At 46.0% G+C, this 15,462-nt stretch overlaps 1 protein-coding gene across 1 annotated transcript in view; it reads right to left on the bottom strand.

Moving 5' to 3' along the window:
• The window catches only part of LOC122379276 (lactadherin-like), a 96,762-nt gene that overhangs the window by 66,368 nt on the left and 14,932 nt on the right, over nucleotides 1-15,462 (bottom strand). The window lies entirely within an intron of this gene.

Genomic DNA, 15,462 nt, shown 5'->3' with positions numbered 1-15,462 from the left:
CAACCGGACAGACTGACGACTGCTGTGACATCCCTCGGACAGTAGCGGCCGCGGTGGCGAGGTCACCGGGCTGGCAATTTAGCGGCCTCAACCCACCATCCGTCAGCGGCTGTCGCGGCTGGCGGAGACGTCCCGACGGCCGGCGTCAACTGTGGCGCAGCACGTGGCGCTCATGGCGCAATGCCGCTGCCTTATTCGGCGGTGACACTCGGGCTGATGGAAGATATTTGACTAGCGGATTTTGTTGGCGGCGGATTATTTTTGTTTCTGCCTAAGCTGCTTCTAACTTTGCATTTTCTTGTGTCGGCTGGTACCTACCTGTTATGTGACATGGAAAGCTAAAGGACAGTCGCGGATTTGTCGTTTTTAGTGGTAGTAAACGCTTTCGTGTATGACAATAAAGGAGCTTATTTGTTTTTGTGTCTCTGAGCTGTGCATTTTATTTGGTAACATTCGTTTTCGGTGAAAGCATGTTTCTTGGTAATTGAATATTATCCCTTATCAGGGCAAGAACGGATAGCAGCCGGCACACACGCATTACATGTCAAACCCAATGTAAAGTAACAGCGCGACTTTATGACGATTTATATTATAAAAGACGTGGTAGGTTCTTGTTTAGGTATATTTAATGACTATGGAACATGACAACTTATTTTGTTTTAGCAGCGATATCATGGCATCACTGTTACCAACACCTGCGCCCACACATAAACGAACATAATAATTCAATTATGAAGTGGCTGTTGCGCAAAAAGACACTCTATAGTGTAATTGTATATGACACGGCTCGTGGGTTTCACTGATAATTCCAATCACCTGATAAGTAGCGCTGTCTCGCGTTTTTATTCACACTTCTTTGATCCGGAATTGGTCTTCCAGCGGCTATCGGCGTGCACCACCAGCCGATTGTCACCTCCGCGCAGCGCAGCGGTCAGTGCGCGGGCACAGTTTACGGCGGCTGGTGTCAAAAACTGGCCGCTGGGGGGCCGCGCCTGGCCGCCTTATCGGCTCACGTCATGTCCGGCCGGCTGTATTGGGGCAGGGCCTCCTCCGTCCACCGCTGCTCGCCGTCGTCCGTGATGGATGGCCGCGGTCCTGGACGACCTGTGTGGGTATTGAGGCGTCACACTGCGGTCAGTGGACATACGAAGGAGCTATAGCAGCTGCAGTGCTGAGATAGCGCGGGACAGGGGCGTAATTTTACTGAAGCTAGTGGGCTTGTTTGAGTGATCTAGGCTGTACCGAAGTAGGAACGCATAATATATTGCACACAGTAGGCAACTTCGAATGCCAAGTTATATATTGCCATTCTCGTGTTTCTTCCTTTTAAGTTAACCCTCGCCCTGGCAGGGCATTTTTCATAACACGGTCTGGCATGGGGGTTGATGCGACCCCCCCCCTCGCGATTGGCTCCTATGGCACCTAGAAGCACCAAATTTACTAGAGAGGTGGGGCCCCTGGATTTCTCGCCCCTGTGCAAATTTAGTTGCTCTAGGTCAATATTTTGGGGGGGTTTGGAGGGGTATAAATGTAAAAATTTCGCTAAAAACACGTCAAAAGTTTTTCGCTTACCTATAACTTTTGATCTAATTAAGATAGAGCAGATAGAAAAGCACCAGTGAACTCAGCACGTCAAGGCGCGTCGAATGATCTACTTTTTTGCTTGGTGAAGTGTACTTAAAATTTTCTTAATTATTAAGTAAACTAGTTAATTAACCCGCGCGGGGCTGGGGTCTCCAGCCGAACGCGCGGGGCTGGGGGGGGGGTAAATTTTACCCCCCCCCCTGTTATCTCCCGAACTAATGGTCCGATTTGGAAAATTCAAACGCCAATCGAAAGCTCTCATCACGAACTACTAAAAACATGTACTTAATTTAAAGTTTGAGGTCAAGGTCAAGGTCAGGTCAAGGGTACAAATTGCAAGTTTCTACAGTATCGGCCTTGCACCGTAGTTGCCGAAGAATGGAGTCATGGATTGAGACTGATCGCCCAAAACGTGTTCTTAGGCTACCAAGACAATATTCGGTGCATACAATATCATTCAGAGGTCAAGGTCAAGGTCAGGTCAGGTCAGGTCAGGTCACCAAAAAACAAAATATAGAAAAGGGCATGTGCGACACATGTTTTATGGGTCATTTTACTCATAGAATTCAATAGGCACACTCCGATAGGCGTTATCACAAGTGTATTCGCGGCCATTGGGGCGACGTAAGAAAAGAAGAAAACAACTGGCCCCGAGAACTTTAAATTATCAGCCAGCATGCACCTTTTCTTTGATATGTAGAGAATTTACCATTAATTGTTAGATAAAATTGCATTTAAAATCTTCCATTTATGCTTTTTTCATCGTTTGCACAGTATGTTCTTTTACTAAGCTAGACACACTAATTATAAATAGTTCCCGCATCATCAAGAACAATAGGAAAGGCTTGAAGTGAATACAATAATCTAAACGGTTTTGTAATCCATGTGAAGACACTTCTAAAATTGCCTGTAGAAATATTAAAGGCAAAAGTTCAACTTTTTCACAAGACGGATGGCTATAAACATATTCAACGTGTGACAACTCAGCCGGTATTTCGTCGCCTACAGCCCAGCTTTTCCGAGTGACCGATAGAGGCGCTGATATCGATGTCCGCCCGTGCCGCCTAACGCAATAAGTGATATGGACCACCTCTGGATGAATTTCAGGTCGAGGTCAGGTCAAGGTCAGGTCAAGTGAGGTCAAATTTTGAAGTTGGTTGTTAAGGCCTAAAAAGGTGTCTATCTGATGCAGTTTTTCACGGCGAATCGAATGGTGCTATTTTTGTTTCCGTACGAGGTCTAGAACTTCCAAAACAGTCATTTTTCAAAAATTTTGTGTGTCGTGACGTCATAAAATTTTGAATAACTCCCACATTTTTGAACCGATTCTTCTAAAATTTGGTATGTAGGTGCACATATACCACTTCTCTGACATATATTCCGGTTTTTACGATAGACTCAAAATTTTGGATTTTATAATGATTTTCCCAAAAAAGTCAGTTTTTTGAAAAAAAATTAGGCCAAAATCCAAAATTTTCAAAAAACCGAGATAGCCATTTTATAGACAAAGTAAAATTACGTATAACCTTTTTTGTTACGTCTTGATTCCTTTAAAAATGAAGATGTTAGCGGCGTTTGAACTTTTGCCGTTTTTGAGGCGAAAATGGCGAACATGACGTCACTAAAACGTCAATTTCTCAAAAATTTTCCGACGGATTTCGCTCAAATTTTCAGGGAACGTGTCAAATTGATGTAAAAAAAGGTACTGAAAGTTTGGCGGCGCTGCGCGCCGCCGTTTTTGAGATATCGCAAAAATTCGCGAGGGGGGGTAAAATTTACCCCCCCCCAGCCCCGCGCGGGTTAAGTTCAAGTTAAGCAAATTGTACCATATTGTATATCATTCGATTCGTCTGATCACCAGGAGCACAATGACACCATATCTTAAGCTCTAGCGTCATTGTGTGCCAAATAATTGGCAAAAACGTCATTTGACCTCAGTTGACCTCATTTGACCTGACCCATGCATAAGTACACCAAATAAAGAAGCACCAAGTGACATGCTGCTAAGTACTCTGGTTTGAAAGCACAAAAGTGATAGAACGAAGCGGATATCTCCAGCATTTTCCGAATTGAGTATTTTCCCATAGGCTTAACATTACGACGTAATGACCTCTAACTGAGCTCATGTCAGTGACATCCAAGAACCGAACTATATGTTATACAACTCGGTGAACTTAGCACATCCTGAAAGTTTGATGGAAATCAATCCAAAACTGTGATTTGGACAGGTACATAAAGAAAAATGAAATTTGACCATGACCTTGTACCGGTTTTTCTGACCTAGTGACCTGACCCAAGGTTATCCGGACCTGAAATTTTCAGGTCATAGGGTAGGGTGGGGTAATTTGAACATGTGGGGCATTTTGAACATAGTGTGAATAACACAAAATTACGGAAAATCCATTAGTGGCATGACAATAAGACCAATGAGAGAAATTATCGTAACTAAAAGGGCTATCATATGAACGGGGTTTAAAGTTTCAGGGAACGAAGATGTTGACGCACAGTGTAAATAATTCAATTTCGCAAGGATAAACGCCTAACACCACGTCATTGCAACTTCATTGCAGCACAAAATCTTGCATTGCTAGCGCCTAATACGCAACGGCTTTTGTTGTACCATGACCTAATCAGTGCCTTCAATCCAAGAAATTTGCTTCTGAACCCTGTTTTTAGAAATGGCAAAATAACTTTAAGCGTGGGGTAATTTGAACATGTAGTACATAGTGTGAGAATTTCAATGAAGACAGGGATAGCTCCGAAAAAAACAACGCTCCCAGTTTTTTTTTGCCAATATTTTCGACACAAAGCAGTAGCAGATAAGTGATGCCAGTTTTAGAAAATTTACGTCTAATATCCGTCTAATGTCCGGCAATTTCGTTGATTTTCCGTCCAAAAATGTTAAAGTCAACTATTTGTCCAAATATGTCCGAAAATTATGCAGCTATCAACACTCAAAACCGTCATTTTTATTGCTTATCATGTAATTTTACCAGCCGAAAAGTGTTCATTATATTGTGAGCTTAACAAGCTTTCCATTCGCCAATCAATGCTACGCACGATTACTTGATAAAAATGCTTAAGTGTGGCAGGCCATCGTCCAACGTTGTCCAGACTACTACACCTTTGTGCGATCAATTCCGAATTGGACATTATAAAGAATCGGAACTCCGAATGTCCAGGTTCCGATTGGCACCACTATAACAGATGAAGTAAGGTTTGGTAGAGTTTTTTTATCGAACGGAGATGATAGACGTTCTGTTAATTGAAGAGAGGCGAATTCTGTCAACTGACCGGTGTGCAGCGTGCAGATATTGATACTCTGCAACTCTTATTTTTGTTGTTGTGTTGATTTTTCAAATGATGGTATGTTTAGAATTGCTCTGCCTATTCGTTTATGGGTCAAACAACATCAGTGCTGGCGAGACTATCGTTTTTATGGCAGGTAAAGGCAGCATGTTCAAATTACCCCACGGTGGGGCAATTTGAACACACCGTGACTTGGTGGAGAAGTGATGCTATGCTATTCAAGGTATGCTCGGCTCGTCCAAAAATGAGGCTTGCATGGTGAAAGCAAGTGACACATGCGCTACTGAAACAGTTTTTCGTCATCCAGGGTTGAGCTGGAATTTGGTACAACGGAGAAGACGTAAAAATATGTTCAAATTACCCCACACTACCCTATGCAAAAAGGCTGCCCCATAGGCTGTGCCGCGGCGCTGCACGCCGCCGTTTTTACGCTATCTTTGAAATACCTTAGGGGGTTGCATCACCCCCCCCCCTGCCAGGGCGAGGGTTAAAATTCCACACACATGCAGGACTATTTGGAACATGCCGAGAATGCTGATACCATGGCGTTGAAAGATTCAATGAGTAGAAATTATGCATGTACATACGTATAAGTGTGCTCGAGCAGAGACGGACACATTTCCTGCTTGTTTTTAATCCCGTGTTTAGCGGATCGTGAGCAAGGCAGATTAACAGTCTGTCGTGGCAGTCGCCGGTATCGACAGCTGCCGCCTCGTCTCTGTCTCGCAAACGGCACAGTCTCTGACTTTGCCCTAGCTCCGTTCATTGGCCGAGCAAGTCACCTTAGAACCCCACAGACGAGTGAGCGCTCGCTCCACTGCTGCCCTGGTATTCGAAAGACTGGCCTCCTGGCGTGGGACTCACTCCAGCCGGCCCGCTTGGCGATTGTTTTATCTGAGCTGAGAAGCACCTCCCCTGCAGTTTGTCTACCCTGGAGTGACCACAACTGAGGCCTCCGCCGCACCGGACTGCCGGTGGGGGCCTAATTGGAGGTATGCACCGGTGCGCCCGCGGCCTGCCCACCGTGCGCTCTTACAGGAGAGTGAGCTCGAATCCCAGAGAGGGGTCTTTGTAGCGCTCAGGCGCTGAGCGTGTGAACGCTTCTTCCTGGAGACGATTCCTCATCAATTACTGAATATGTGCAGCTGTTGGGGATTAACGGGAAATCGTCGCGATCGGGGAACGACGCGTTCCTATCCGGCTCGCTCGCGAACTCATTACGACCCCCTGCGTGACTGCTGCAACTGCAAAATGCGAAGTTCAGGCTCAAATACCGTGGCATTAAATAAAACGACAAATCCTTTCAGTGATATAGGTGTTTGTCATCACGCTATTATAGTTAGCTGAACAAAACGCTGTTATATTGTTGTGTAAAAACAATATTCTTTAGATGCAAGTGTCATATCGCAGTTGTGGTTTTCCTCCCAAACGCGCCATTACCGTTTGGGGTCGCATTGCTGCGCTTTCTGCGACCTCACAGGTGGAAACAATCGACCGTGAAAACCACTCCATTTTTTTATGCTTTGCCTTATCGATAACCTAGAAAACGCCTAAATTATCGGTGAAAAATTAAACTAGAAAATTAGCTTGATTTAATGGCCTCCAGTCTCCACCCTTGTCAAAATATGAGCAATTATGATAATATTTTATATATTCAATACCTGTAAAAAATCAGAAGCACTATAATAATTCCTTTATAGTTTCCTGATCCATATTGAGACTCTGTTGAATGCCGGCATATTGGAATTATTTAATGGATTTTTGTAACAAAAAAGTAATTCGCTTTGTATGTGTAGCGACCTGTCAAATACAATTTTTTTGATCGGTACGAGGAATAGACAACCCAGTCGAGAAGCATTAGATGAACAATGGATAGATGCATATTGAAATGTTCTTTCTGAATGTTTTAGTCAAAGGGTTTGCCCCGGATCACCTCACTCACGTCGTATCATGTGTAGACTGTACAGTGTACACTGCACTGAATGGCAAGCAATAGTAGATCAACGTGTTCATCCATGCAAGAAAGTTGATAGGAATTCTTGTAATTATTAATGATGAAGTGCTGAGCTGCTTACCAAAGAGTTTTAAGCTGAGCTTCCCCTAATACCATGCCCTGAAGAAGCTTCAATGATAATAATTACAGCTCAGCTGCTAATAACACCTGTTAATTTTTAAGGTGAGGTGTTTGCACGCCACAAAGCCACAAAATAACACTTTTCTCCCCTTTATGTTGCTCGATTCTGGATGCTCTTTGTGGGCGTGCCGACCACCGCAAAAATTCCCCTCGAGCCAACCAGCTCGAGCCGGCGCACTGGCGCCACGATATTGTCCCCTGCATGTGCAGCGAGCACATATTCCATGGGCGGGCGCCGAGTTTTCCCCGCGGCGGTGATCGGTGGCCCCGCGGCAGCAGCGGCTGCCTATGAAGACGGCCCTGCCGCGCTGCCGGCCCCCCAGACGAGACATGATCATGCCCTGTTCAGGGTGAGAGACGTCGGCCGCTGATTGGCTGATGACAGGCTGGCGCCGTCCCGAATTGCCGGGTTAGCGGCGGCGATTGTGTCCCGATTGGGCGGGCCGCCGGCCAGCGTCGTGTCGGCGCCTGTTTGAAATATGAACAGCCGCTGGCGTCGTGTGGAGGCCGCCTCCCAACACGTCCCGTGACAGGCTGATGGACCACCGACGGAGGCGCACAGCGGACGGTCCGCCGCCGGACTGGCAGCGGAATGTGTCACATAATATTCAACGTCCCCAATTTCTTCATCCATAGTGTAAGTTCATCATAAAAATAGAATACCTAATAAAATATGCAAATATGCATGCTTCGTAGTTTCCATTTCTTGCAGTTTGCACCATACCATGGATGAGACAACACTCATCCATGACATACTCAGCGCATATTTATTCTATCAATACTTATTCTGCGAACATAAAATAATATGTTTAAAATCAGCATTAAGATCAACAAGGATTGTTGTTGAACATGTTTTGCTAGCCTGGATGATACCAAACCGGCCTGGACGCTCGCGAGGTGGCCTGTCCAAAGACTGGTCATGGGAGGCTGATATCGACCGACTGATCAACTGATATTCCCGTCCCACTGGCGACCACGACACTTATAAATGTGATGGCTCTCTGTGGCAAGCGCTGCACTGTAGGCCGGCAGCCTGAAAAAGCGCTAGAAATTCCCCCAAATTGACTGTCCGCAATATGAACAAAATAGGTATCATTTAATCCCAAATTGATTGAAGAATACGATTCCGATGCTAGTTTTGTCCTAAGGTCAAAATTGAGGTCGTCAGTTGTCACCAAACACAAGACAATTTAGACTCTCTATAGGCCACCACATTTACCGATTTTAATGATGAACTTTAGTGGTAATTTATTAGTTGACCAATCGTCGTTTTGAACGAAATTTCCTGTCAGACTAGTTCAGGGAACTGTTGTTCACTGTGCCAACATAATTCTGACATATTGCATCGCTTTTCTGCAAGATAAGCTAGCTGTTTGCAAGCAGCTGCAAGACGTAATTTAAAATCATATCCAATTTTTCAATTAGACTTTTATAAAAACGTTATTTCGAGCAGCTAAAAATGAACATTTCATACTAGCCTCTGATTACTCATCTTTTGTTCCATATAGGTGCTTTGCTGCTTTTCCCTGCTACTTTTCGAGATATGCGCCAGTAAACCACATGATGTAGGGGCAATTGTCACCTCGCCGCTCTACTGAAGGCCCGGCGCTCTTTAAAACGCTGGAAGTTGTGAAAAACAAATGCTTATAATCTAAATGAAATATATGTCCCTGAGCTCAGAATTGATCAACGCACACAATGCTGTCAACATTTCTGGGCCAAACTAAAAAATTCAGTCATTATTAACCACTAAACACAAGTCAGTGATAATCAACAACAACTTGCTCTTTACTTAGACTTTTTGAGAAATGTTATTTCGAGCCGTTAAAAATGGCCATGCCATACAAACCACCAATCATCTTTCTGTCATGCCCTACTCGCAATTTTTGCTAATGCCTGCTACTCTTCGAGGTCACGTGACCTCACCATTAAAAGTGAATGGGGAAATAAGGAAACTGTTGTTTTTGCGCATGGAATGATTTCAAACTATCTCAAGCACACGGAATCGTGATTTCGTGCACTCCTTGCAAGATCCGATGCTTTACTTTTGCATTTTTGACCTTCCGTGACGTCATTTATGACGTCACACCGGTCATAGGAGTTTCTCGTCAATAACTCATGATCAAATTGAGCCAGCGACTCGGGAAAGTCACCAATGGACTCGGGAAGACCTCCCGAATCGAATGATATGCGATACGACCTCCTTCGATTAAGTTCGTGGCCTGATGGGCTCTGAACTGACCTTGACTCGAGGTCAATACCTTAAGTTGACCTCACCCGAACAAAAAGTATACCATTCGACGCGCCTGAGCCAGACGAACACGATGGTGCCAAAATCGCTGCTCTGCGGCCATTTTTTGCGAAATTATTTGCCAAAAACCAAACCCTACCTTGGGCTTTTTGACATCACCTCAGAGGTTACCGGTTGACCTGGAACCTTAAAATCGGGTATCAATCGTTCCGCCTTGAAACGGCGCACACGCTTGTTTTTTTTCCGCGAGGCTCTAGCTCCATTAGGGGCGAAACGGCAAAAAGGGGTCGTACCAACCCTCCCCCCTCGGCCGGCCGAGGGGGTGGGGGGTCCGACAATAGGTCCGGCGAGGGTTAAGCAGCCCCACTTCGTTTTTAGCATGTTTGCTTGTCACTGAGATCAACAACTCAATCACAAATAATTTCTAGCACTTTTCCGGACCCCTGGCCCAGTGTGCGCTGTTCGGAGATGTGTCGATTCCCATAAAAAGTGATTCATTATCTAGTGTTTCCAAACACGCCCGGCATCATTGGTCTAATCCGGGTAGAATTCCGAGCACCTCCGTCCGACGTCGGTCCCGCCCAGTTCCTCTGATTGCTGACGAGCCGTGGCGTCTGCTGATCACCTCTGCTCCGCCCAGCACGGGCTGACTATGTCCTTGTGAATTCCACAGCTATCTTTGTGTGTAAATCGACCCATGACCTGGCTGTTTATGGCCGAGATTTTATCTAGCTTGATTTCAGCCGGCAGCCTCCCTGACGCGGGCGTTTTTCGGCGCATTGGTTAGTAACCGGAGTGGTTTTTGTGCAACTGGTCCCCTTGTTATACAACTAGCTGTCACAGTACACGAATGCCACGGGATAACAATTCAGACGAGACCCTAGCCCTCCAAAACTCACGCTGGGATACTGTCACCAGACGTCAGCACGGAGAAACCATGAGTGTGCGCACAAGAGAGACACAGACCCTCCGCGAAGGCAGAGCTCTCGTTCCTTGTAACCCTCAGGAGCATAAGCAAAAAAGAGCTATTGTAGCAAACAAAGCATATCAACGATACTAAATGACAGCTAAAGATTTATTCTATTTGAAACAAACATTGTCATCCGTGTTTTTACTACGATCCATAATACGTATACCATAGTGAATAAATGCTCAATTTTCAAAGTGGAATTTACGCAATGTATCATTTGAACGAAACTTTGTGGAACGTGGCAGTATTTTTACCTCTTGACATGTAAATATCACCGCGTGCCTGGTTACTGGCCGGGTCCAGGCCGGCCGAGCGCGACACTTCTGATCGTTGACTGGCCACACAAGCTGTGTTTACAGGATACAGACGACAGAAGCCAGCTCGGTAACAGGCGCTTTAGCATCAGAAACAGAGTCTCGGAGTGTACGGTGACCGGATGCTGGCCGGGTGGGTGTGGTTTTGGGTTCACTTACTTCACTAAAAGCCCGTTCCATAGTACTAAGTGGTTATTTTAGACTCTGATGGTGAAAGTGTCGGCAGTTACTGGGGTTAGACACGCAAGACACTACGTGTTCAACGGAAGCGCATGGAATGCACGGGGCACTCGCATTACGTATAACGTACGCACATATATGTACTATATATGGGCTATATTCGTGCCTTATATCTCTAGATCTTGATTTAGAGATTTGATTCTCTGTTCAATTAATTCTGCGCTTGAGATATAAAGTAGCGACGGAAAATTAGCCGATGGTCAGTTTCATCACGTTCCAGGCAGAAACCGAATGCATGACAACCTGCATTGCTTCATACAACTCACCCAGAACTGCAGCGTATAGTCTTGTTTCACCGAACTCAGGCTATAATTCACGGAACAATCGACTCATAAAATGATCCCAATGGAGACATCGTCGATCAAGGCTGCTGTTACATCCAGCGGGTCGTAGTACGCCGAGTCCCGGAACCCGACCCGTCTGGCCTGTAGCCAGATGCGTCGGTTACAGGCTGGACGACGTCCTTCCGATCCGAGTTCTGGCAGCCATGGACCGAGTGGGGTCGGGTGAGGTCGGCCGTCAGCGGCGCCGACAGGACGCGAGTCGCCCCCGACGCCGGCGGTGTTGCGCCGGGGAGCGTTATAACGCGTGCCTCATCTATGTACATATGGCCAGACAGGGGTCCATAAGTCATTGGTTTGTACATATTAGTGCTGGTGGCGGAGGTCACAGGTCGAGCGAGGACGGATCAGTGAAGCTGGTGTCATCAACTGCTCAGTCCGCCTAGAATGCTTGCATGCTATTTGGTTTGGGTTGCCTTCGTGTTAATGGAAAACGATTGATTTACATTTTGTGCATATCGTTTCATCAATTTATAGCATTTATCGTTACTCGTGGAAGTGAGGTAGGTAAGTTCATCAGAGTCATTTTGCATGATAGTGCCTCAGTCGCGTGAGAGCCATGGTCCTCCGTTGAGGCAAATGTGAATCACACCCCGCAATTAGCCCGCTGAAGGTGCACGAGAGAGCTACCGTTGACCGCTGACCACAATACCATTGATCACAGCATGTCAATCATGCCTGACCCAGTCAGCGGAACGTGACAGGGATGTAAGTTGTAGTGTTGACTGTTGCTGTCATTGTTGTGTGATGATAGACAGGTCACTCGCACCGTGATCGAGTCAACGGTTGGCAGCAGCCGGGCCCCGTGCTGTTTCCGTTATGTCTGTTTTCCCAAGGGATTGATCGAACCTCAAAGCTACGAACTTCGAATAAAAAATACATTTGGTTCTTAGACTGTGTGCATTTCACACACTGATTGAGCAGTTTCGTAGCCAATTTGTAATTCCATCTATACCTGCTTGAAGCAAATTTTGCCTTTTACACGAACATGCAAACTAGCTTTATCAATTAAGAAATTGCTCGCTAGATACTGATAACTCGCAGTGGTATATCCAAGGCCATCTATAGAAGGTACAGTCACTCCCCCGCCGACCAATCAGAGACAGATCCTGAGTGACGTCACCCCTGATGCTCGCAAGCGGTACTCCATTCCTATACAACGTAAAAATGACTAACTTCATTTGAAGATTATTGATGGCACTCTACACATACCGCTCAGCCGTTGATGTCAATGGAAAGCCCAACTAATTTTCCAGCGACAAAAAAGAGCAGCAATATGCTAAGAAATGGCCGGTTTTGAAGATATACACGATTTAAAAACCCTCTGCAGCAGCAGAAAAGCAACGTAAAAACGCATCGATCTTATATTTTTACTATAGATAAATCATTTTTTCAGTAAGTTTTTAGATATGGTATAGATTTAAGTTACAACTTTATTACAATATTTTCATTACTTGAAACTTTATTTCAAAATAATATTTTCAAAAATGGCAGCTGTTGGCAAGTAGCTTGGGAGCGATTGTGGCGCACCGCGCCATTAATTGTCCTGAGGCCCCCTTATGATGTCATCAAAAGCGGAGTGACATGGGCCTGGTATATCCTTGCGTCGAGATGTTCGCAGCTTCGCATTATGTTCTAATCCCGTTGTCGCTGCCAGGCGCCATCCTTCAAGCAGCCATAAGCAGCCATCTACAACAGTAAACCTCTGCAGATAGCCGGCGGATTTAGAGACACTGTCGCTTATAATTTGCTCTCTCTCACGCTGGGCCGGTTTGGTAGACTGCTGGAATGTTTGGCCACCTGGTCACGGCTGACCACCGCTGAAACGGGGCCTATGTTTCTGTCGCTATGACCATCAGCGTGGTGCTGACCGGTGCCGCTCCTCCGAGCATCAGCAAGGCTTTGGCGCTGGGAGGGAGCAGGAGAGGGAAATAGGGTGCTCGAGTGTGACCCCTCGTCAGCCCTGAGTGGCGCGGCCGTCCGGCCTGGCGACCCGTCCCAGTCCGGCCGCAGAGGACACGGGAATGTCGCTCAATGGCCGCGTCTGGCGGGGGTTCATTGACTCACCGCGCCGTGTTTATAGCTGCCCAGGCGGACAAGCATCCGCCGTCTCCCGGCTATGCACCATTGCCATGACGATGGCGGCCCGTTCTGTACACAGACAGTGACCCAGTTGACATTGCCGGGAGTTAGACAAGCTGCTGCACTGTCTCCATATGATAAACTGCAGGCTAACTGCATTTGTTGAAGTTTAAACGCTTGCGGAACTAGAAACCTCATTCAGGATGCTCCTTGAATCAACGAACAGGCATTTTCAACCGAGCACGAAAGCTTGCGCGGTTCGATGAAAAGTACCTACCGGATTGTAAAATTCATGGTCATCTGGTGTAAAGGATTGCTGCCATTCATTGTCAACGGCCAATTGACAATTTACAGTATCGCAATATAAAGCTTTTGCGAGCTCAATCTGAATCAACACGGCGTTGAAAGGCAGCGCCGATCGTATATTTCATATACATTCGCAGCGGCGAAGTTCGACTTTGATCAATAGCGATCTGTGATACCGTTACTCTACACCGTTCATTTGTCGCTGCGTCACCAAATGTGGTGCTGGCGACGCAACCTTGAGACATTGCATGTTAGCACTTGAGTGTTTATTGATATGACACCTTTTCCGAAAACCCGGCATGCTGAGACCGCCCATAGCTGGCTTCGGGTGTGGCACAATCACTCGATCGTACCAGCCGTGGCGACACCAAGAGCGCTCATTTTTATCAGGAATTCTCCACATTCGCTGCAGCGCAAACGTGCCACGCTGCGCTGGTGAATGAGGTTCGACCAGTTAGGTGTAGTACACGAAATGCATTTCAGTTTCTCATCAAATGCGACGAGCTCATTCGTCAGACATGCTATCAGGAGCGAGCTGTCACTGGGCGTAAGGTCAGTGTTGCCATCGAGGTACATACTGCACTTACGTGGTAGACCACATTGCCCGTTACGTCTACAGGCCCGTCCATGTTTTATGGGCGCTTCAATGCACTGAAGATCCTTCAGTGTCTTTACGTACTAGATGGCGGTACATTGCCATAATAACTGCATTAGAATCTCAATAAATTATTTGAACAATGTCACTTATTTTGTATCTTCGATTAAAAACAACTTTGATCTCTGGCAACTCCAACCAAACGACAAGTACTTCAGTGGCTCAACGATGTTATAATCGACACCTCAGTGATACATTTATCGCCTCAGTGATGTGAGCCAGGACTTCCAGCCGACGGCCCCCCGCGAGTGAATGGATATATTCGCGTCACACCTCGCACCTCTCAGTGCGTCAGTCTGCCGGGCGGCCGAGCCGGGGTGGTCGGCAAAGATCAAAGGCTGTGCGCCAGGCCCACCTCAGCCGTGGCCGTGGGCGCTTCACTTACCTCACTTATCATACATACTACAGTCGATGAATGGGGCGGTACGACACGACAGCTGAAACGCACATTCCTGGCAAATGCAGTGGCTATAGATGATGGATGGAGGAAGCATGTAAGAACAAAAACTCAAAACAGCTTAAGTTTAATTTGTGGAGACTAAGTCATGCTAAAAGATCAATTGTTCAGTTAAACGATGCATCGGTCTTTTTTTCCTTATTAAAACGTTGCTGAAATAAACATGTTTAGGCAATATTTTTGTCGATTAAATCGTATGCTGTTCACTGAACACATTATTAATAATTTTGAAGTAATATTTATTGAGTTGCCTCAGATCTTCATAAACATGAAGTAGGTAATGGCTACAATACGAAATTTTTTATGAGAACAGCTGCACCAAGTACCAACATAGTCTTGTCATGTTTCACGTGACATTTTATAGCACGCACATTTTGTCGAATGCTACACGACCGCAGCCATTGGTGATGTGGCGGCTCGTCCTGGCCGCACAGGCTCTCATACATGACAGATGCATCGTGACGATTCACTCACGCATAATGGTTCCGCAATGGAGCCATAATCGATATACCTTATTGGGCGCACCGCTGAATGTTCAACGCCTTCAGGTATCCGAAGAGTGTTTTAAAACCGATCGATAAAATAGTTTGGCTTTTAGGAGGCATGTTGGCTTTAAGAGCAACAAATTTGAACCGTTCAGCTATGTGAATTGCCAAAGCTACTGTATGCTAACGCATACCGGTGACGGTCTTGCGCACTTTAGTGGATCATTATATTGTGTGCAATGGGGGTTTTATCAAGACCATTGGTGGCGAACAAGTTTTTAAGTAGACGGTTTGTCCCAATATAGGCGTGGTTTTGAATAAACGGGATTTTCAT

Source organism: Amphibalanus amphitrite, unplaced genomic scaffold (genome assembly GCF_019059575.1).
Source record: "Amphibalanus amphitrite isolate SeventyFive unplaced genomic scaffold, NRLGWU_Aamphi_draft 000074F_arrow, whole genome shotgun sequence".
Classification (NCBI taxonomy): domain Eukaryota; kingdom Metazoa; phylum Arthropoda; class Thecostraca; order Balanomorpha; family Balanidae; genus Amphibalanus; species Amphibalanus amphitrite.
The sequence above is the reverse complement of the archived record's forward strand: the minus strand, read 5'-3'. Positions and strand labels throughout refer to the sequence as shown.